The sequence below is a fragment of the Canis lupus genome, chromosome 26 (assembly GCF_048164855.1).
Source record: "Canis lupus baileyi chromosome 26, mCanLup2.hap1, whole genome shotgun sequence".
NCBI classification, from domain to species: Eukaryota; Metazoa; Chordata; class Mammalia; order Carnivora; family Canidae; genus Canis; species Canis lupus.
Window position 1 is genome coordinate 11,703,738 of NC_132863.1, and position 25,114 is coordinate 11,728,851.

The window sequence follows — 25,114 nt, forward strand, 5'->3', positions numbered from 1 at the left end:
ATGTGATAAAGGGCAAATTATAAAGAGAGTATAACAGTAGGTTTGAGACAGAATTTGGGGACCCACGGCTTTTAAGGGCACTGTAGAGGAAGAAGAGTGAGTGAAAGGGGCCCAATACAGGTGACTTCTGGAAACATGATTAACGGCTTTGGTTGACTTAGAAGATGGCTAAGTTATGTAGCCACATATAAAGGGATAAACTTCGAGGCCAATCTGTGAAGGGTAGGAGAAGATTTTCCTTTTTGGGAGGCCTTAAATCCATTTCTGAGCTCTATATGTGGCCAAATCAAGCAGCACATTTCCCCTGAAATCCATGGGAACTTTCTGCTTGAATTGGCTCTGAGATAAACCTGCACTGCAGAACAGTCTACCTAGATGCAAATAACACTCACAGTTGAGTGCACAGCCTTGGCTTGTATAACTAGGGTGTTTTGTTTTGTTTTGTTTTGTTTTGTTTTGTTTTGCCCCTGTGACTTATTCTTGAAGAAAGTCATAACACAAAGGAGAAATTTTCAACAATGTCCATCAGTTCAAACCAATATCTACTTTCTCTCACATAACTTGATTTATTTATTTTCATTTAATTTAATATTATTTTATTTGGCAGAGAGAAAATGAGATACCTTGATGGAGAATAAAGTTATCTGGAAATACATAGGTCTTTCTTAACAGTTGGATAGTGACTCATTTACTACATCCCTTTATTTAAAATTAAAATCCATCATACTCCTTGGGAAAGAATTCTCAATCTGGGGTTGGATAGTTATTCTGAAATATGAGATTTTTGTCTTTTTAAAGTAAATGAAGCATTAAAATCTTGCTTAATAAGTTTGCTGGCCAAAGACTGACATAGCATGGTAATCCATGATGTACTTTCTTTCTCTGTCCTACCTTTTCTTTCACAGGCCTGAAAATAAACAGATCCTGAGCAACCTAGCCTACAGTGCCTGCTCAATTGCAACACTGTGACACTCTGAGGTTTGTTCACTTCCTACATTCCTGTCATATCTGGAAATAAACAGGATGTTGGGCCATGCTGGGAAGACTCACTTTACAGATAATGAGTCTTCTATTCAAATTAGCAGGTCTTTCGCTGCCCACCTATTTTAAACAGTCCAATGCTAACATTAGAGGGGATATGAAAGCAGCAAATACAGTCCCTTTCTCCCAGAATTGATAACGTTATGGTGCATGTGAGAGGTGAGGTAGGGGTAGGAAGGGGAGTGAGCAGAAAGTAAACACCATAAGGATGCCACGAATGGAGGGATCATATCACTCTGGGTGATCAGGAGTGGCTTCCTGAAGGAGGTGGAATTTGAACCCAGTCCTGACGAGCTGGATGGTGGAGAGCCCTTGAGCAGCCATAAGACTGCCTGGGTTTAAATCTTGGCACTTCCATTTGCCAACTGGATGACCTTGTGCAAGTTCCTTAATTTCTCTTGCCCTCAAGGTTACAATGGAGCTAAAAGGTTGGTTTTTTTTTTTTTTTTTTAAAGGTTGGTTTTTTTTTTAAGATTTATTTATTTATTTGAGAGAGAGAGAGAGAGAGAGAGTGCGAGACAGCAAGCATGAGCGGGGGGAAGGGCAGAGAGAGAGAATCTCCAGCAGCCTTATCACAGAGTGCGGAACTCAACATCACAGGGCTCCATCTCATGACCCTGAGATCATGACCTGAGCCGAAATCAAGAGTCAGATGCTCAACCAACTCAGCCACCCAGGTGCCCTAAAGGCTATTTTGAAAATTAAATGAGATAATATATACAAAGTACCTGCCACAGAGTAAGTACTCATGAAATGTTATGATTTTCAAGAAATCTTGTGAATGGAGAAGACAGATAAAACTGTTAGACTAAAATATTTGGGAAGAAAGGGGAAGAATATGTATGGAGCTCCAGCCAGGACCTACACATAAGGAGAAGCAGGAGGAGGAAAATCCACTGGGACAGAGCAAGTGTAAGGGAGAAAGTGGTGGGAGGTTCAAGGGAGAGGAGAGGTAGGGGGTTGGGACACTGGAGCTGAAGAAGACCATTATTTATGAGACACTCACAAGGAAACTTCAGCAAGTGATTTTATCTACCTTTTTTTCCCAGTGGTCTTATGGACACTAGGATTTAAGGAGAAAGGGAGCATGGAGACAATGGGCTTAGGAGTGGTGACTACTCACTGAAGAAGTGTGGTGCTGAAGGATGGGACAGATAGGAGGTGGTGGCTTTAGGTACTAATAATGTGGGGAGCTGCTGCTCTGTGAATAAAGAAAATAGCATATTTAGGAATTGAAAAAAGTACCCAATAGATTAAAGACAACTGGAGATAAAAGGAAGAGATGGTATAATTGCCAGGACAGTTGCCATCCCCTGAAGGGATGGGAGGAAGAGCACATGTGACTATTTTGACCAGAAGGACATTGACAGTCTCAGTAGCAATTTTCCCTCCAGAATTTTGGAGGGCAAAAAAACATGGCAAAAAGGGAAATAAATGGCAAATCCTTTTAATGGCAAAAAACCATTGCAGGCTTTTGTTCTGCCCTAGTACTTGGAGTGGGATAAAAAGGGATGAATAAATCTGGACTCAAGTTAATTCTGTAGATTAACCACCTACTCACAAGCAAGCTTTTATTTTCAGACTGAGGCAGCTGTGGAACATGGCGCATTCCATTGTACTGCTGGGTTGGTCCATGGAAAAGAAGAGCCAAGATGAAGATGAAGAGACTGTCAGGTTTTGGTCACTACAAGGGTAGGAAGTCTGGGAATAAAATAGTCTTTGGGCTGACAAAATGATGAGGGGAACTTAGAGCACTGGGGATAAGGAGATGACCATCTTCCTCTCTGAAGTGGAATGTATGCAGAATTTTCCACATTATAAGAGTTGGGTAGACCTCCTCTGAGGTCTCCTGGGTATAACACAAACTTCCAAGGATACTGGCATTTTGGGAATGAGTATCTACCTACCGTGTAGTTGCTGAGTTTTGAGCAGAGAAAGAGAACCATTGTGAATACTCTTGAATAAGAGACTTTTTCTAGAGATTAGGCTGTACTCAAATGTGGGAGTTGGTTAAAAATCTATGGAAGGGGAGACCATTTCCACAATGGTACCATGAAGAGCTTCCATGGATCTTCCTGACAGTAAAACAAACTTAACTGGTAAAAATGATGAAAATACAATGATTTAAAGTATCTGGAAATTATCTTAAGGACATACAGCAAATGAAGAAACATTTATTTATTGTACGTGTGTGTGTATAGCTAGTGTGTATATATATATATATATATTTTAATTATATAGCTAGAGTGTATATATATATGTTTTTTTTTTAAATAATCACCCCTATGGTAGTAAAATTCAAAGCAGCTCTTTCTTCAGTAGAATTCTTACTTTTACTCTAAAATACTTGAGTGTCTTATTGATTCCCGAGTTGCATTTATTTCCCTTTTAAATACCTTGGAATGTCACTTATACAAATGATACAGCCCCAAAGTTCATGAAGGTGGAATGATACAAGAATGATGAGAGTAAGGGGGCAGGGCAAAATGGCAGAAGAGTAGGGTCCCCAAGTCACCTGTCCCCACCGACTTACCTAGATAACTTTCAAATCATCCTGAAAACCTACAAATTCAGCCTGAAATTTAAAGAGGGAACATCTGGAATGCTACAAAGAGAAGAGTTTGCACTTATAACAAGCTAGGAAGGTGGAAAAATAAAAAATAAAAAATAATCCAGTGGGGGAGGGGTCCCCGCGAGGAGCCAGGCTAAGGCCCTGTGGCGAGAGCCTCCAGGACAGGAAAGCCCAGGCCCGGAGAAGCAGGAACTTTAACAATCTTCCCGGATGGAAAGGCAGGCAGTCGCAGGGAACTCGGGCAGGATCCCAGGAGGGGCAGTGGAGCCTCCAGTCTCCTGGGGTCACTAACAGAGGACGTGAGCCCCAGGGGAGAGTGCGCCACACACCATGGGCCAAGCGCAGTTAAGAGCTGGAGCGTGTACCCAGCAGGGCCTTGGGAGCAGCTCAGGCGGTGGCTCCGGGCGGAGGGGGCTACAGCCCCCGGAGCGATTCCAGCGTTGCAGGCCCCAGATCCCAGGGCGCTGGGGGACTCAGCCCAGGATCCTGTGCTGCCCTCAGGGACAGGCGGAGGCTGGGAGTGCACAAGACAGTGAGGACACTCCTGCCACCGGGCACCCCGAGCTGTGCAGATCAGCGTTCCCCAACCCCAGGAGCATCCAGGCCAGTGTGGACTGGGAGACTAGTAGTTACTGGGGGAGCTGACTCCAGGGCTGGGGAGCTGGCCAACACAACTGTTGTTGTTCCTCCTGGTGTCACCCTGTGCCTCGGAGGGTTGGGGCCACCAGGGAACAGAGGTCCTACAGGATAAACAGCTCCCACTGAGCCCTGCACCTGGCAGGGTGCACACACCTGAGAATCAGCACAGCAGGCCCCTCCCTCAGAAGACCAGCTGGAAGGACAGGAGAAGAGCAAGTTCTTGATGGAGCAGTGCTGGAAAGCTCCAGGGGAAGTTGAGGGATTTACAGTATATAGAACCAGAGGTTATCCCTCCTTTTTTTGTTTTTGTTGTTGTTGTTGTTTTCTTTGTTTTTTTTGTTTCCCTTTTTTTCTTTCCTTTTTCCAGTACAAAAAGCCACTCTGTACTGAGCAAAAATGACTAGAAAGAAGAACTCACCACAAAAGAAAGAATCAGAAATAGTATTCTCTCCCACAGAGTTACAAAATTTGGATTACAATTCGATGTCAGAAAGCCAGTTCAGAAGCACAATTATAAAGCTATTGGTGGCTCTGGAAAAAAAGCATAAAGATTCAAGAGACTTCATGACTGCAGAATATAGATCTAATCAGGCTGAAATTAAAAATCAATTAAATGAGATGCAATCCAAACTGGAGGTCCTAATGATAAGGGTTAATGAAGTAGAAGAATGAGTGAGTGACATAGAAGACAAGTTGATGGCAAGGAAGAAAGCTGAGGAAAAAAGAGAAAAACAATTAAAAGATCATGAGGAAAGGTTAAGGGAAATAAATGGCAGCATCAGAAGGAAAAATCTATGTTTAATTGGGGTTCCAGAGGGCACCGAAAGAGACAGAGGACCAGAAAGTGTATTTGAACAAATCATAGCTGAGAACTTCCCTAACTTGGGGAGGGAAACAGGCATTCAGATCCAGGAGATAGAGAGATCCCCCCTAAAATCAATAAAAACCGTTCAACACTGCAACATTTAATAGTGAAACTTGAAAATTCCAAAGATAAAGAGAAAATCCGTAAAGCAGCAAGAGACAAGAGATCCCTAACTTATATGGGAAAAAGTATTAGATTAACAGCAGACCTCTCCACAGAGACCTGGCAGGCCAGAAAGGGCTGGCAGGATATATTCAGAGTCCTAAATGAGAAGAACCTGCAGCCAAGAATACTTTATCCGGCAAGGTTCTCACTCAGAATAGAGGGAGAGATAAAGAGGTTCCAAGATAGGCAGAAACTGAAAGAATATGTGACCACCAAACCATCTCCGCAAGAAATATTAAGGGGGGCTCTGTAAAAGAAAGAGGAAGTCCAAAGAAACAATCGACAAATACAGGGACTGAATAGGTATTATGATGACACTAAATTCATATCTTTCAATAGTAACTCTGAATGTGAATGGGCTTAATGACCCCATCAAAAGACGGAGGGTTTCAGACTGGATAAAAAAGCAAGACCCATCTATTTGCTGTCTATAAGAGACTCATTTTAGACCTAAGGACACCTCCTCCAGCCTGAAAATAAAAGGTTGGAGAACCATTTACCATTCAAATGGTCCTCAAAAGAAAGCAAGGGTAGCCATCCTAATATCAGATAAATTAAAATTTATACCAAAGACTTTAGTAAGAGATGAAGAGGGACACTATATCATATTTAAAGGATTTATCCAACAAGAGGACCTAACAATCATGAATATTTATGCCCCTAATGTGGGAGCTTCCAAGTATATCAATTAATAACCAAAGTTAAGACATACTTAGATAATAATACACTTATACTGGGAGACTTTAACACCGCCGCTTTCTACAAATGACAGATGTTCTAAGCACAACATCTCCAAAGAAATGAGAGTTTTAAATGATACACTGGACCAGATGGATTTCACAGATATTTACAGAACTTTACATCCAAACGCAACACATTCTTCTCAAGTGCACATGGAACTTTCTCCAGAATAGACCACATACTGGGTCACAAATCAGGTCTTAACCAATACCAAAATATTGGGATTGGCCCCTGCATATTTTCAGACCATAATGCTTTGAAACTAGAACTCAATCACAAGAGGAAATTTGGAAGAAATTCAAACACGTGGAGGTTAAAGACCATCCTGCTAAAAGATGAAAGGGTCAACCAGGAAATTAGGAAGAATTAAAAAGATTCACGGAACGCCAGGACACCTGCACCCCGATGTTTATAGCAGCAAAGTCCACAATAGCCAAACTGTGGAAGGAGCCTCGGTGTCCATCGAAAGATGAATGGATAAAGAAGATGTGGTCTATGTATACAATGGAATATTCCTCAGCCATGAGAAATGACAAATACCCATGATTTGCTTCAACATGGATGGAACTGGAGGGTATTATGCTGAGTGAAATGAGTCAATCAGAGAAGGACAAACATTATATGTTCTCATTCACTTGGGGAATATAAATAATAGTGAAAGGGAATAGAAGGGAAGGGAGAGGAAATGGGTGGGAAATGTCAGAAAGGGAGACAGAACATAAAGACTCCTAACTCTGGGAAACAAACTAGGGGTGGTGGAAGGGGAGGAGGGCAGGGAGTGGGGGTGAATGGGTGATGGGCACTGAGGGGGGTCACTTGACGGGATGAGCACTGGGTGTTATTCTGTATGTTGGCAAATTGAACACCAATAAAAAATAAATTTATTATTAAAAATAATAAAGATCATCACATGGATTTTTAGACCAGATTAAAAAAATAATAAAAATAAAAATAAAAAGATTCATGGAAACTAATGAGAATGAAGATACAATGGTTCAAAATCTTTAGGACACACCAAAAGCAGTCCTGAGAGGGAAATACATCACAATACAAGCCTCCCTCAAAAAACTGGAAAAAACTCAATACAAAAGCTAAACTTGCACCTAAAGAAACTGGAGAAAGAACAGCAAATAAAACCTACACTAAGCAGAAGAAGAGAGTTAATAAAGATTCGAGCAGAATTCAATGAAATAGAGACCAGAAGAACTGTAGAACAGAGCAACAAAACCAGGAGTTGGTTCTTTGAAAGAATAAATCAGATAGAGAAACCATTAGCCAGCCTTCTTAAAAGCAAAAGAGAAAAGTCTCAAATTAATAAAATCACGAATGAAAAAGGAGAGATCACCACCAATACCAAGGAAATACAAACGATTTTAAAAACATATTATGAGCAGCTATACACCAATAAATTAGACAATCTAGAACAAATGGATGCATTTCTGGAAAACCACAAACTACCAAAACTGGAACAGGAGGAAATAGAAAACCTGAACAGGCTGATAACCAGGGAGGAAATTGAAGCAGTCATTAAAAACCTCCCAAGACACAAAAGTCCAGGGCCAGGTGGCTTCCCAGGGGAATTCTATCAAACACTTAAAGAAGAAACAATACCTATTCTACTAAAGCTGTTCCGAAAGACAGAAAGAGATGGGATACTTACAAACTTGTTCTATGAGGCCAGCATCACCTTAATTCCAAAAGCAGACAAAGACTCCACCAAAAAGAAGAATTATACACCAATATCCCCAGTGAACACAGATGCAAAAATTCTCAATAAGATACTAGCTCATAGGATCCAACAGTACATTAAGAAGATGATTCACCATGACCAAGTGGGATTTATCCCCGGGATGCAAGGCTGATTCAACACTTGTAAAGTAATCAATGTGATAGATCATAACAACGAGAGAAAAAGCAAGAACCATATGATCCTCTCAATAGATGCAGAGAAAGCATTTGACAAAATACAGCATCCATTCCTGATCAAAACTCTTCAGAGTGTAGGCATAGAGGGAAGATTCCCCAGCATCTTAAAAGCCATCTACACAAAGCTCACAGCAAATATCATTCTCAATGGGGAAATACTGGGAACCTTTCCCCTAAGATCAGGAACACGACAGGGATGTCCACTCTCACCACTGCTATTCAACATAGTACTAGAAGTCCTAGCCTCAACAATCAGGCAACAAAAAGATATAAAGGCTCATATTGGCAAAGAAGTCAAACTTTCCCTCTTTGCCGATGACATGATACTTACTGTACATAGAAAACCCAAAAGACTCCACCCCAAGATTGCTAGAACTCATACAGCAATTCGGCAGTGTGGCAGGATACAAAATCATTGCCCCAAAATCAGTGGCATTTCTATACACTAGCAATGAGACTGAAGAAAGAGAAATTAAGGAGTCAACCCCATTTACAATTGCACCCAAAAGCATAAGATACCTAGGAATAAACCTAACCAAAGAGGTAAAGGATCTATACCCTAAAAACTACAGAACACTTCTGAAAGAAATTGAGGAAGACACAAAGAGATGGAAAAATATTCCATGCTCATGGATTGGAAGAATTAATATTGTGAAAATGTCAATGCTACCCAGGGCAATTTACACATTCAATGCAATCCCTATCAAAATACCATGGACTTTCTTGAGACAGTTGGAACAAATCATCTTAAGATTTGTGTGGAATCAGAAAAGGCCCCCAATAGCCAGGGGAATATTAAAAAAGAAAACCAGAGCCAGGGGCATCACAATGCCAGATTTCAGGTTGTACTACAAAGCTGTGATCATCAAGACAGTGTGGTACTGGCACAAAAACAGACACATAGATCAATGGAACAGAATAGAGAACCCAGAAATGGGTCCTCAACTCTATGGTCAACTAATATTTGACAGAGCAGGAAAGACTATCCACTGGAAAAAGGACAGTCTCTTCAATAAATGGTGCTGGGAACATTGGACATCCACATGCAGAAGAAGGAAACTAGACCATTCTCTTACACCATACACAAAGATAAACTCAAAATGGATGAAGGATCTAAATGTGAGACAAGAATCCATCAAAATCCTAGAGGGGAACACAGGAAACACCCTTTTTGAACTTGGCCACAGCAACTTCTTGCAAGATACATCTATGAAGGCAAGGGAAACAAAAGCAAAAATGAACTATTGGGACTTCATCATGATACAAAGCTTCTGCACAGCAAAAGAAACAGTCCACAGAACTAAAAGACAACCTACAGAATGGGAGAAGATATTTGCAAATGACCTATCAGATAAAGGGCTAGTATCCAAGATCTATAAAGAACTTATTAAACTCAACAGCAAAGAAGCAAACAATCCAATCATGAAATGGGCAAAAGACATGAACAGAAATCTCACAGAGGAAGACCTACACATGGCCAACAAGCACATGAGAAAATGCTCCGCATCACTGACCATCAGGGAAATACAAATCAAAACCACAGTGAGATATCACCTCACACCAGTGAGAATGGTGAAAAATAACAAGACAGGAAACAATAAATGTTGGAGAGGATGTGGAGAAGGGGGAACCCTCTTGCACTGTTGGTGGGAATGTGAACTGGTGCAGCCACTCTGGAAAACTGTGTGGAGGGTCCTCAAAGAGTTAAAAATGGAACTGCCCTACAACCCAGCAATTGCACTGCTGGGGATTTACCCCAAAGATACAGATCCAGGGAAACACCGGGACACCTGCACCCCGATGTTTATAGCAGCAATGTCCACAATAGCCACACTGTGGAAGGAGCCTCGGTGTCCATTGAAAGATGAATGGATAAAGAAAATGTGGTCTATACACTCAATGGAATATTACTCAGCCATTAGGAACGACAAATACCCACGATTTGCTTCAACATGGATGGAACTGGAGGGTATTATGCTGAGTCAGTCAATCGGAGAAGGACAAATATTATATGGTCTCATTCATTTGGGGAATATAAAAAATAGTGAAAAAGAAAAAAGGGGAAAGGAGAGAAAATTAGTTGGAAATATCAGTTTGGGTGACAGAACATGAGAGACCCCTAACTCTGGGAAACAAACAGGGGTAGTGGAAGGGGAGGTAGGTGGGGGTTGGGGTGACTGAGTGACAGGCACTGAAGGGGGCACTTGACGGGATGAGCACTGGGCAATATGGTATATGTTGGCAAATTGAACTCCAATAAAAAATAATTTAAAAAATAAAGAATGATGAAAGTACACAATTCTACCTTATTTGGAAGGTACTTCATGCCTGAAAGTTGTCTGGGGATATTGACGAATGAGTACTTTCACCTCAGCCTTCTATCACGTGTTTGGTAGACATAAATGTTCAGAGATGCTTTGTGAAGCTCTTATGTCTCAGTTTAGTCTAAGTCCTATCATCTTGTTACAAATAGGTGAGACACTTCTGCTTAGAGTGTATCACTTGATTCTCTATGTATACAGTCATGTTCAATATGGGCATAAGCACCTTACTGATCATTTTATTTCTGTTTGTTACAGACACCTGATATAATCAATTATTAACTGCTGGCAAACCCTGGAATAAGATGTTCTACAGGGTAAGAGCCAATGTGGAAACCTCTTATCTTGGGTATTCCAGGAGGATAGCTGGGGTAAAAGAAACAGATGCTCAGGCAACTCAAATTGTTCAGGCCACTGAAATACATGACCATGTGATGACTTAGGTTAAAATTTTTTTTCACACAGCCTTCAAACTCCAGCCTCAAGTATACCTAAGAGATCTTGTTATTATTGTTTTCTTCTATCTCAACACTAAACCAAGTTTTACTGAGTGCCCATGTTACCAAATGCTCTGCCAGGAGACAGGATATGCCCAGAGACGGACTAGAGGTTCACAGCTTTACCACAGAGAAGTCCTGTGGGAACTGGGAGGTTGTATCCAACCCTGGCTGGAAGAGGTAGGGGAAGCTTCATGAATGAGAATGCAGTTGACCAAGGGCTTGAAAGATGAGAGCAGGAAGGATAAAGGCAGTAGGAATGGATGGACAGAAAGATCCCCAAGGTAGAACTGGAAGCATCAGGGGAGACACTCACCCATCTATATCCCAGACCATGGCAACCACAATCACCTCCTGGATGATCTCCTCATTCTATCCTGACTCCTCAAATCTCCAGATGCTTAGGCAACTTTAGCTTTAAAATTCACTTATAACAGAATTTCCAAAGTGCTCCCTAAAGATGGCCATTAACAAAAAGGGTTTTGGAAAGGCTAAAGATCTCTGTGTCTCTTGGGTATTCACAATGTACAAAAGCTAGACTATAAGAGCCATCTTTCTTGTCCTCTACTGTTACTCCCTGTTGCTAGCACACAGCTTCCCATGATAGGTGCTGAATCAATACTTGCTGATTGAATCCACTTTTTGAATGCTATTAAAATAATGGAATGAAAAACCATTTCACTTTGGGAAATCCAACGCATATATCAAATGTATTTTTCACCTTCCATATAAATCCACCTATGCCATGACAAAAACTCTCTTTGGGAAGTGTTGGTTTTCAGCATAAAGCTAAGTTTCTTAGCATAGAACTGACCTGCCTCAAGTCATCTGATTTCCTACCTTGCATTTGTTATGTGAGCAACAGTAAAATTTCATTTCACACCTTGATTTGTATCTCCTCCAAAATTTTCTCATGCCGCCACTTCCCTGTAATTTCTTCAGTTTCTACTCCCTTCCTTCACTGTTCTCTGCTGCTGCCCCTCCCTCTTCACTCCACATACACATACCTTTTGCCTGCCTAATAGCCTCTGGTTTAAGATTAGCTCTGGCTGCTTCACTTCAGAAAAAGATCCAGGCTTGATGTTCTCATGGCATAACACCATCATTATATTCACCACATTGTGTTACAATAATATTTTTAGAAGACAAGTCATTTAATAAAAGGACAAAAAATAAAGGATCACTTGCTAAATAATAGCTTTCATTATCTTACACTCAGGCTTTTCAAATATTTCAAATATTTTAGCTCTGTTGTTTGTTCAGTGTGGCAAAGACTGGCTGTTCATCAAACCCATTTCTTTTTCCTCTTCCTCCCAGCTGGGTTACATTTCCCATATCCCTTGCAGACAGATGTGGCTATGTGACTGAGTGCTGACCAAAGTGAAACGGGTAGAAGTAGAATGTGCCATTTCCATGCTTGGCCCATAAAAAGAACCTCTTTCATGATCTACCTCTCTCTCTTTCCTATTGCCATCTGAATGCTGATGGCCAAGGTGACCTTGAAAGCCATACGTTAAATATTGAATAACTTTTGTTAGCCTGGTTCTCTGAATAACTGCATGAGCAGGGTCCTCACCACTTTCCCCTCCAGCTTCCTATCACTGTCAATTAGACTTACCACAAGCAAGAAACAAACTTCTATTGGGTTATGCCATTGAGATTTGGTGGCTCATTTATTATGACATCTACTATTATGTTAATGAATACATACTATAGGGATTCTGTTAAAATGTTTTTGTTTCTAACTCTTGCTTACATGTGTTTGGGAGAAGTCTAAGAACTGAGTCACCTCCCTAAGGAAACGTGTGTATCAGGACCCATCTGGGCTGCCCAAAGTTCAAATTTAAATCTGAGAAGTTTAAGCCAGAAAATTAACTGACTCAAAGATTCAATTCTTGATTTATTGAACATCTCTGTATGTTAGGCAGTACATGATCAAAAATACTTGACTTAGGCTTCAGTGACCACAGATGTCGGAAAGAAAGAGAGACAAGATTATAAATATGGAACTTTTTCAGGAGATCAGATCTTTATATATCAGCTATTCCAATCCTGTTTTTCTATTGGTGAACAAGGTATGGTGAGGTTAAGTTTGTTTCCGATTGTCTTAGCTTTCCTCTTTACTGTCTGAGAAGGTAGCTAATAGGTCAGAGCAGCCCATGAAGAGAGCCGTAGGCTTCCAAAGGATGTACCCAGATTAGGAAAAGGATTCACAGAAAAGGCAGGATTGCTTGGAGGGATGTAAAGAATCCCTAGCAGAGTGCTCAATGAATATCTGTTGTAGTAATGAGTGACAGAGAGAGAGAGAGAGAGAGAGAGAGAGAGAGAGAGAGAGAGAGGGTGCCAAGATTGGGAAAGTTTGGGAAAGGGGAAGAGGGCCTCTAGGACAGGAGGACCAGCATGGGCACTTGTTGGTAGGTCGAAATAGAACATTGCATGGATTTCTGGCTGGACCTCATGTGTTACCTACTTGGAGATGAGATGTATGGAGTCTACTGGAATTGAATGACCTTTCTATGGCAAGGTAAGCTAGAATTTATGTTTCAGATAGTAGTCAAAGAAAGATATGTTTTCAGTGGGATGCCTCTTTATCAGACCTGCAGGTAGGAATACAGGGCAGAAATATTTGGAGGACCCTCAGATCTTACCTGGGATGATAGCTGGAGGGGAGGTTCTAAAGTCAATTTGCATAATTTAACCTTGAACAAAATGGTTGTTCTTCACTACCCTGCAATGATTGCATTCTTCTGATACTGTTTACAAGCAGCTGGCTTACTTGAGGAACACAGAGCTTTTACTAAGGTATCCTGATAAACCAAAGAAAACAATGTACCAGTGATTTAATATCACTGAGAATCACTACCATCTATTATCTTGTTGATTAGGTATAATGTGCCATGTACGAAGACTGCCTCTCCCTGGGGTTCTCAAAGATTTCATGACCATGACCTTATTTATTTACATGATATTTTTAAGAGGTAGGTGGTGGATAACTGTAATAGAATTAGAGTTATCTTTACTTAATAAGAGAGACATAGGGCATTAAGCAACTTCTCCATGGTTATAAGACAGGACAGACCAGGGCAAAGGTGAATTTCTCAACTTTACAATAGCAAGGTTGAAGTAGAAAGGCTTGAAGTTAGACCTTTGAGACAGATTGAAACAGGTTTCAGAAGTAAAATGGCTTTAACAGCTGAATCTCTACCTTTTCCAGAGAAGTACTGGTAGCTGCAAACTCTCTGGGAAGGCTGGCTACTATGTGCATGTACTTGTACTGAGCACTGGAAGAATCAGAGAGTCTTTCTCATAGCCCCATGTTCATTGAGCTCATGGGCTAAAGGAGAGATAAAATATGCATATAAAAATATAATATTTCACGACTAGAGAGCAAGAAGTATTCAGTGGCAACATCTAATCAATTTTATAGCAGTAGTAAAAAGCAAGCAGAAAGCTTGATAATTTATCCCATAATACACTTATTCATTCATTCACTTAGCAAACAAATATTGAGTACCTACCCTGTGCCGGCTGCTATGTTAGGTCCAGGTGACAGGGTGGTGACCAAGGGGGTCACAGCCCCTGACCTCATGGTCTGTATGTGTGCTATCCAATACAATAATCACAAGCCACATGTGGCTATTTACATCTAAAGTTAAATAATTAAAATTAAATAAATTTAGATACTTAGATCCTCAGTTATGCTAACCACATTTCAAGTAGTTGATAACCACATGTGGCTGATGGTACCTCATGGAAGAGAGCAGTTATACAACATTTCCATTACCACAGGATCTGTTGTTCAGAGGTCAGCCAATTGTGGCCAATAGGCCCACCACCTGTTTTTATACATAAAGTTTTATTAGAACACAGCCACACCCATTTGTTTATATATTGTATTGTTATGTTATGTATCGTCTATGACTGCTTTCATGCTATAATGGCAGAACTAAATAGCTGGAACAGAGACTGTATGGCCCACAGAGCTGAAAAATATTTATTAATCTGGCCCTTTACAGAAAAATTTTGCCAACCCCTGTCTAAATATAAATACAGATGCATAACAAAAAAATGAAATGATGAATAAATAAGAGTCCTGTGGGGTGAACAGGTTGGGGATCTCATCTAGTTTAGGAAAAGAGAAAGATTTTCCTAAAGAAGACAGTGTTTAAAATGAGATCTGAATAATCAGTAGGAGTTTGCCAGGCACAATGTTCTAGCAGAAGGAAAAGCCTAAAGAACTATGGGAAGTGGGCAGAGAACACAGTGTTTGTCAGGCATGGACAGTGAGGGGGCAGGCATGGCCAGGTGTCATTTCTGGTGGAGGAGGGGGGCTCCATCTTCTCTGTCCACTGCTAGTATATCAGTGCCTAGAATGACATCTGATATGTAGTAGATACCCAATAAATATTTAGTGAATTAATAGCCTGGGGAAGTTATGCAGAGTTCATAAACCAAGCCTAGGATTTCAGCCTTGATCCTAACAAGGTAGCCACTGATGAGTTTAAGAAAGTCTGTGGCTTAAGAATCTGATCAGATATGTTTTCATAAAGGCCCTTGGAAGCTGGATGAAGAACAGATCTTTGGGAGCACCCACATTCAGTGATTTACAGTGATTTGTGGTCATATGATTGGTAATTTTAAAGTCTTTCTCTTATTCACTGTGGAAGAAGATTTAATGAAGCAAACTTATTTAGGTGATTCTGAAATTTTGAATTGACAACCAGAAATCAAAAGGAGTCTCTTAGACTGCATGGGAGGCATGCTCTGACACCAGGTGAGGTGTGCACTGTGGTATTTCTTTACCATGCCAAGCAGCCAGTGACTCATAAGTGAGTTATAACAAGGGTGTGGCTTTTGGAAGCACACAAAATGTGGTCCTGGGAGTCATTCGGCTGAGCTCAGTGGACTGATCCTGGATTGCAAACAATGGTTTTTCTCTTTGAATCAAACTGAATCTATTTTTTTTTCTTGCACCTCAATGGTGCTGAATTATGTACTTTAGTCACACCCAAAACTTCCTGTCCTGTGAAGCTAGACCAAACAGTGCCTGACATTCAGAGACATGAAGAAGCAGAAGGCCCTGCTACCTAGAAAGAAACTCACCAAGGATACAGCTGCGTTTATTAGTATCTAGTTCATGGTTGTGCCTATCCTCCTCCCTTTCTCTGCCTGTCACCCTATAAAAAGCACACACATTTTATGCATGTCAGGAGCATCTTAGGAACCTATAACCTGGTTCATCCTCTGCTTGCCTTCGAAAACAAAATGTGTCCTTTTTTTGTCTTTTATTAAGAGAAAAAGAGTGAGTGCTTGTTTGCCCAACAGGCAGTGTGGGATCAGGCAGGAGCAGAGAGAGAGAGAGAATTGTATGCAGAATCCATGCTGAGCCACTCAGGCACCCCCAGAATGTGTCCTTAAAGAGATTAGTTGAGTATATATACATTTCCTGGCTGAAATCTTTGGTTTCCGTGGAAGGCAGCATATACTATTTTATTTTTCCATGAAAACATTTTGCTCCTTGGAAAAACAAGTATACTGCTCCAAACAACCCCTTCACCAAGAATATGATACTATAACAATTTATTTCTTTGCCTCCAAAAAATCTGAAAATATCCATGGTCATGGCTATAATTATCTGATTAATTTTGCTTATCATGTGACACATAATGTAGAAAAAACTAACTTCTCCAAGAGCAAGGCTAATCTTGACTAGTTTATAACTGTACTTCTAAATCAAACCAACTAAGGAGATTCAGGAATTTTTAGCCATCATAGTTTCTGAGCCCTAAGTAATGAATGAGTGCAAGGCCTGAGTCGTCTGATTGGTATAAAGATTAATTACATTTAACAATAAAAACCAAAAAGGCCCTGTCCATGACTTTTTTTTTCAGACTTTGAGTCATTTTCTCAGGCCACCATGTGGAGTACTTCTGTTTCCAGTCTGTAGGCATTTGGTTCAGCGGTCTTGCTAAGAACTGATCAGTGGTAGGAGGACTGGCTCAGTCAGTAGAGCATGTGATTAATCTCGGGGTTGTGAGTTCAAACCCCATGCTGGGCATAGAGTTTACTAAAAAAAAAAGAATTGACCAGTGGTAAGTATGGCCCTTTAAAGAAAATGCCATCCTCTCTTGCAAAAACTAACAAACCAAATCCCGAGGTAATCAGTTGTGGGTTTTTTCCCAGCACCCCACATTATTTGCATGAGGTGACAAAAAGTGTTAGTGCCAAGAGCTCATATTGGGTTTATTTTGGTTCTATGATGTGAAAGTCAGTGTTGTGTAGTGGTGCTAGAAACTAGCAGTGGACACAGATGTGCCTTGCTCTCAATTGGTGTTGGGCAAATGATGACACCTCTTTGAGTCTCAGTTGCCTATTGTGAAATGCGTCAATAAGATCTAGAAAATGAGATAACATGCTTCTCTGAGATTTGAGATCAGTTCTGCCATTATCATTCAAATGTTTGAGATGATCTGGAGCCTAGTTTCTTTAGGAATAATGATCTGATCAAGTAGGTAACTGAGAAACATGCTATGTTGCAAGAACCTAAGAGCTCCTACCATGTCATCAATGCCATTGCCTTGGGCAAACTCAGAAAAGAAACTAAGAAGTGAACTGACCAGAAGCAAGCGTTTATGATGTTAAGTGTTTGAAAATGAACTTGAGGTTGATAAAGGGCTCAAAAGAAGGTACTTTTGAGGAATACACATGCTATATAACATAAGGATATAGCCTTTGACTCGGGGTGTGATCTCAGGGTCCTGGGATCAAGTCCTGCATCGGGATCCCCACAGGGAGCCTGCTTCTCCCTCTGCCTGTTTCTCTGCCTCTCTCTCTCTGTCTCTCATGAGTAAATAAATACATCGTTAAAAAAATAAAAATAAAAGATTTATAGGAAGTGGTGATATCTGGTATACCATGTAAGATCACTTTTCTGCCCAACTATAAACATCTAGGCGAGAACTTGAACATTTTTCAAGGCATTTAGAATCTTGTGGATTTTTTTTTTAATTTACAAAGACTGACCCCCTAAAGCTGCTCTTCTAAGTAAGTATATGTTCTCATTCATTTGGGGAATATAAATAATAATGAAAGGGAATATAAGGGAAGGGAGAAGAAGTGTGTGGGAAATATCAGAAAGGGAGACAGAACATAAAGACTCCTAACTCTGGGAAACAAACTAGGGGTGGTAGAAGGGGAGGAGGGCGGGGGGTGGGGGTGAATGGGTGACAGGCACTGAGGGGGGCACTTGACGGGATGAGCACTGGGTGTTATTCTGTATGTTGGCAAATTGAACACCAATAAAAAATAAATTTATTATAAAAAAAACTATTCCCATTTGACCATTTGCAAAGAAACTTTTTGGAAAGTCATTATCTACAACTGCTGGGCAGGAGACTTCCTTATCTCTTTGAGGTGCCACCTGCCAATCACTAGACTAAATGTCATTTGTATTCCATAGCAACATTTGAAATCAGATCATCTGGAATATCTCCAATTGGTGAAAAAATCAAATAAAACTTTGTTTTACCTTCATAAAAAATAATAATAAAAATAGCACTTTTTTTCTTGTGAATTAAACTACTGGAAAAAAAAAAACTACTGAAAGAAAGATGCCTTGATTTTTTCACTTCCCACGTGTTCTTGCAAGGAGCAGTTGAGGGGGTTGTATGTGCTGAATCAAGGCTGGATAAATGTCTATTGCAGCCAGGACTTTGAGACATCCTTGAATTTGAGAATCAGAATGTCTGGGACTATTGTTCAGCTCTGTCCCCATCATCCATGTGGCTTTGGTCTCATTATTTTTCTAAGCCCTGTTTTTTTCATCCCTAAAACAGGCCAATAACAGTCATTCTGTCTACTTCACAGCATTGATGTGCAGGTCCAGTAAGATCTGGATATAGGCTGATTGTACAGTTATAAGGATCTGGGTAGTTGATGCTGAAGGTTAAAAGAGCAAAGAATTGGTTAAGTGTTTAAGAAATCATTAATTTCAGGTTCCCCAGAAGCAGACCCTGAGGAAAGGATTCAAATGCAAGTTGCTTATCTAGAAGGTGACCCCAGGAAGCATTGGTAGAGAGGGGGAATGAGACAGGGAAGGGAAGGAAACCAGTGAAGAGTGTGCTGTCAAGCCATTTACAACTGTGGGCAACTGGCCCTCACTTCCAGATGGGGAAACTGAGGCACAGAGAGATTATGCCATTTTCCCAAGATCACAGAGGTACTAACAGGAGGCTAGAATTCAAGCCTACACAGTGCCAAGGGCAAGTCCTACTCCCAATCTCTAAGTGATGAATTTAGCTTATTAGAGCAGCAGGCCTGTGGGGTGTGGCAACAGGTTATGTGACATTAGGAGTCAGATGATCCTGGTTCCACTACTTACCAGCCATGTGAGTGATTCAAACCTTGAATCCTTATGTGTGAAATTCGAAAGCCCATTGTGAAGATTAACAATACTATTTCAAAAAGCATAAACACATGTGGTAGCAAACATTCACTTTAATTAATAGTGGTTTCTCTAACATGATGTTCTCAGATACGAAAAAGGAAGCTTTCCATGTGTGGCTTTTATTTTGGGAAATAGGAAAAGAGATGCCTTTACTTCTTACATGAGACAAATGCAATTTTTGCGATATTAATTTTGAAATGGGAAGCTAACGAATTTGAAATAACAGATACCACTTTGAGTTTTCAAATATTGTGGTCCCTAGCTATTTGTGTGTGGCAGGGGATCCTTACACTGGTGTGACCTTGGAGGTAATTACTTAGCCGTGTTGACCTTCATCCCTCCATCTGTAAGAAGACAAGGGATGGATAGAACTGTAGGGATTTCTAAACTAAATTCCCTTTCTGCCAGATGGATTATACTAAGGTCAAAAAAGGAAAATGGCTCTTAATCCCTTTGGAATTCTATATATACAAGAGGAGAGTTTCTCAGACAAGCCTTCTATCGAGCCTTTCCTTTACCTCATGAGATGCCAATTTATACATTTCTCACTTCTTTTTGAATCCACAACTATCTTGCTAGTTCAAATGGAAGAATGAACATAGGAGTGATATCATTCACTCCTATGAATGGACCAGCTAGGGAACATGTAGATTCAGAGTCAAGAGATAGGAATGCTTTTTATCATTCAAAGGAACATACAGAAATGCAATCCCACTAGCTTAGGCACATACAAGTAGTTAGTTTGAGCACATATAGGAAGCACAGTCTTGAACAACAAGCACCAGATGTACCTAATGGAATACCCAACATGAAGAACATAAGGTCAGATTCCAAGTCTTTTGAGAGGCAATAGACCTCCATGGAACCAAATAGAGGGGCACTAAAAGCAACTAGGTAACATCTATTAACATGACTTCATGGAACTCCAATCAACAGTGTCCCCTTCCCAGAAGATACTTGCTCCCAGTTTTGCCCTTAAAAACCCTGACTTGTACACCATCAGGGAGTCTGGAATTTTTGAGCATTAGGTCCTTGTTCTCCTGGGTGACACCACACTAAGGAATAGCTCATCTTCCTTTAGAGCCAAAGCTCTGTGGCAGGTTTTCTTGGCTTGCTATATACCGGGTGGATGAACTCTCATTTGGTTTGGTTACATTTTGTCCAGAGGTTAAACTCCCCAGTGTTAAGTGGACAGTTTTATAACATATTTTCACAGTCAAAACTATATTATGAAACTTTTCCCAGGAAGAACAACCAAAAGGCAATGTAGGTCAAAATCCACTGAGTGGTGTAATTCAGATTTGTGCATTTCATTATGTGTAGACTTTACCTCAAAAGAAAGAGTAGACAAGTATTGTAGACAAGTATTGAAGCCACATAATATGCATGCAGAAAGATTTGGGGTGAAGTGTACTGATTGTACAACTTTCTTTGAAATGCATAAAACAAAAGGATTGATAGAGGAATGGATAGATGATAGACATGTAATAAAACGAATATAATAAAATATTAATTGGAGAATCTAGGTGGTAGGTATACGAATATTTACTGTAGAACTCCTTTAATTTTTATGTGATTTTACAAATATTCACAATAAGACATTTGAGAAAAAGGTGGTTTTTTTTTTTTTTTCTAGTTATAAAAACACAGAACCTGGGGCCAGCCTGAACTACTAACTAGAGGTTTAATCTTAGGCAAATTGACTTAATTTTTGTTTGATGAGCTGACTCATCTAAAAAAATGGGATATAGTAAGAGTATCAAACTCATAAATTGTTGTGAGGAACAAGTGAGTTAGTATTTGTAAGGTTCTTAGCATGTAGTGCGATATACAATTTTGTTACATGAAACTTAAAAATCATCTCATATATAGGGATATTGGTGGGAGAAGAGACTGTACTGACTTTTTTTTTTTTTTTTTTTTTGGATATTCAACCCTAAGACTGCAGAGTTTATTAAAACCAGATGACAGGCTTATTATATACCCTGTGGTATTTGTCATTTTCTCTCTAATCCAGGTATGTTTCATCTCATACTAAGAGGCAGGAATCATCAGGATGGTGATATTTAATATCTGTTTTCATTTTCTTCAAAAAGTTCCACTTGCTTAAAGCATGTTCCCTGACCCCAGGCTTAGAGTACATATAATATCTGGATATCAGTATAAAAGCATGTAGCTACCTGGTTGTACAAAATAATCTAGTGATTTGGTGATTTTTAAAAAGAGGACAGTGAATAGTATCCATGTTCTCCAACAAAGGTTAGGAGACCTGTAAATTAATCAATAAGAGGTTTTATACTTTGAAATTTACAAAGAAGCCTATATATCACATTAATTGGGACTTGCTCCATATTTTAAAGTACTAGACATATGGACAGCAAATGGCAATTTAAATAGCAAACAAAATAAGCTGAAATGAGAATTCTTACAATAGATTAGTACAAATAGACAGTCTTTATTCATTCCACAAATATTATTGAGCACTTACTATGTACAGACTCTGGTTTAGGTGCTGGGGATCCAGCTGTGAATAAGACAGAAATCCCTGCTCACATGGTGCTTATATTTAGAAGATGAGGCAGACAAGGATATCAATTAGCATGGTGTATATATGTGTGTGTCTGTGTCTGTGTACAGGGTTAAGGACTAATGAAAAAAATCAGGAAGGGGAGAGAGGTGGTGAGAAGACTTGCAATTTTAGATAGGGTCGTGAGCTTATATCTCATAGAGAGGGTAACATCTGAGTGAGGATTTGAGGGCAGGGAGGGTGCAGGCATGTGGATGTCTAGGAAGTACATACAGGAGAGGAAGAGTGAATGTCCCCAGAAGCAGGATGTGTGGCCTGCTTGCTCCAGTGTGGCTGGAATAGATTAGGCAATGGAAAAAGAAGCAGGAGGTGAGTCAGAGAGGACCAAGCCATGAGGCCTTATCGCCATTAGAAGGATTTTGTCTTTTGAGTAAGATGGAAGCCATGAGAAGGATTTGAGCAAGAGTGACATTCTGGATTTCATTTCGACTAGATCTCTCTGGCTATTCTACTGAAAACAGCCTTGCTGGTGGTGATGGAAGGGAAGGCAGAGGTAGAAGCAGAATATGGTGGTTTTAAATTTTGTCCATGAATTCTTTGATATTCTTCCCATTAAGAAGTTGGGGTAGGAGGAGGTCCCTTTCCCTTGAATCAGGTGGGCTTGCTTGTGACTACTTCAACCTATAGTGTAGGGTAGAAGTAAAGCTGAGCTCTGGGGCTAGGTCACAAAAGGCCACGGGATTTCTACTCCATTTACTAGAAAACACTCTTAAAGCCCCCCTGCCACATTGGCAATCCCTATTTGTCCTTTCTTTCAGCTATTCCAGCCCTGATGCTAGACATGGGAGTGAGGAAGCCATCTGGGAGACAGATCCTTCTGGACCAGCTGTTCCAGATCCAGCTAGTAGAGTCATCCCTGTCAAAGCCCCAGATATCATGGAACAGAAAGAAAAATCTGTCCTGGTGTGTCTTTTCTGAATTCCTGACCAGCAGAATCAGTGAGCATAATAAGATGATTATTGTTTAATGTCACTATGTGTTGGGGATGGTTGTTTATACAGCAATAGGTAACTGGAACACAGAGAGAAGAGGTGAGCCTGCTGTAACAATCCAGATGAGAAGTAATGGTGACTGAGACTAGTGTGCTTGCTGTGGGGAGGTCGAAAGTAGATTCTGGGTATACTGTGGAAACAGGATCATGAATTTGCTGAGTGAATGTCAAATGAGAGAGAAAAGTTTTGAATGATGCTCAAGTTTTGATTTGAGCCACTGGAAGAACAGAGTTGTCACTTCCTGGGACAGGAAAGACTATATAAGGGGAGCAGGTTTGAAGGTAGAGGGTGGGAGCTCAGTTTTGGACATGGTAAGTTGAAGTTGCCTTTTGATTACCCAAATGGAAAGTAGGTAGTTGGAAATGACATAGATACGCACGCGCGTGCGCACACACACACACATTGATAAGACAAGATCAGATCATCATGTCAGAAACACAGTCAGAACAGAGAATGAAAATTCTGAGCCTTGGGCAGCTCCATTGTTTAAAAGCCAAGGAGATGAAGAGAAACCTTTATAGTTTCCATAAAGGAATGGTGAGTGATAGATGAGTGTTATATCCTAGAAGCCAAGAGAAGAACATGCTTTAAGGAGGACGGGGTGATTACTTGCTTCAGATGCTGGTGACAGGCCAAGAAAAATGAGGTCTTGAGAAGCCACCATTGGATGGTGGAATTTGAGGGTTTAGAACTATCATTTATTGGGTACCTATTATATACCAGGCATTGCCCTGAACACTCTTAGAATAGTTGTAGAGGAGAAACAGACGACTGTAGGCCAACTTTAATACATAATAGCTACCATTTACTGACTATCTACTATATATCTGATAGTCATGGGGAGCCTTACATATTCTACCTCATTTAATCCTCATCATTGCCTTGTGGGATATGGATCAGAGACATGAGGCCATCTGCTCAATGTGGCACAGCTAGTAAGGGGCAGAGTGGGACTCAAACCCAGTTCTATCTGATGTTGAAGCTATTGGTCTTTCTGCTATCTATTCCTCTTTAAGTGATTTTCTGGGAAATCCTGAGGGGTGCTGGGGTGCTTGGGTATGGAAACCACCAGAAAAGAAATACCTTTTTAACTTTGAGTTAAGTTTTACTCAAGGTTTTAGGGGAGAATTTAAGAGTAGTTTTATAGTTAAAGATACATGAATGCATTGTAGTGTTGTAAAAGACAAAATGTTGTAGAATGGCTTGGGGTTATGTGTGTTTTTCTTTCTTTGGTGAATCAACCTGTGGATCTCTTACCCTATCTTCTCTGGAGAGGTTGATTTGCTGGTTTTTCTGGTTGGGTTGTGAGAACAGATGTAGCCTAATTAATAAAGGCACTCCAGGGCTGAGGTTGATAACCTGGGAATCTGAGAAAGTCAGGGAAGGCATGAATTCTCTACATGGAAAACTTCGTGATTATGGACTTATTTATCCTTCCATAGGAGGTATCTATCAGTTTCACAAGAGGAATTTTGATTTCCAGAAGGCTAAGCCCCACATGGCAGAGAAAGAACAGTCAGGTATAACTTGTAGCTATGAGGATAATCATGACTTGCATATAGACTTTTTCTTGTGCAACTTTTGAAGGCCCAGTTATATCATATCTAGAGAACAATAATAGTGACCAGGACTTACGATTGCATTGTCTAATGAAAAGTTTGGGGCAGCCCTGGTGGCTCAGCAGCTTAGCGCTGCCTTCAGCCCAGGGTCTGATCCTGGAGACCAGAGATTGAGTTCCACGTCAGGCTCCCTGCATGGAGCTGCTTCTCCCTCTGCCTGTGTCTCTGCCTCTCTCTCTCTCTCATGAAAAAATAAAATCTTTTAAAAAACAAGTTTGTATGTCATTTCCTATAAAGCCTGAGAGATGAGATTTGACCAGTAAAATATTGTCAGTTCTCTGACATTTCTATAAACACTTTGGGACCTAATGTTTGGTCAGGAATATGTGTGGTTGGTCATAATTGTTTCTCAAACTTGCACATCCCAAGATCTAGTGTCAATGTAGTAACTCATAAAAATGAAGATGTGAAACTCATCTATTGCTTTTTAAAAATATAAAGTCTAAATTAAGAGGAGCCAAATTCCCTGAGCCATTTCATTTTCCCTAATATGTATGAAAAAAGAGCACTGAATTAATGACCTCTTAGTTTTCTCATCCTATTTACTTATTATAGCTCAGAGGTTACAGATTTGTGGCTGGAAGCAATGTTTCCCTGAAATCTGTACTATTTGAATTTTTAAAGATTAGATGCTAATGCTTAAAAATCAGGATATTTTTCTTCCCCACATCTCTTCCCACCCCATTTGGATTTCCAGCTTCTT

The 25,114-nt window shown here is 40.3% G+C and overlaps 1 protein-coding gene and 1 long non-coding RNA gene across 3 annotated transcripts in view; one reads left to right on the forward strand and one right to left on the reverse strand.

The window, feature by feature from the left end:
- Positions 1-25,114, reverse strand: part of SPTLC3 (serine palmitoyltransferase long chain base subunit 3) — a 149,547-nt gene that overhangs the window by 112,330 nt on the left and 12,103 nt on the right. The window lies entirely within an intron of this gene.
- On the forward strand, positions 1,650-24,575 carry LOC140617843 (uncharacterized). The gene is made up of 4 exons (XR_012017987.1): positions 1,650-1,779; positions 2,623-2,733; positions 10,529-10,587; positions 22,559-24,575. It is a non-coding gene; the product is annotated as an uncharacterized lncRNA (long non-coding RNA).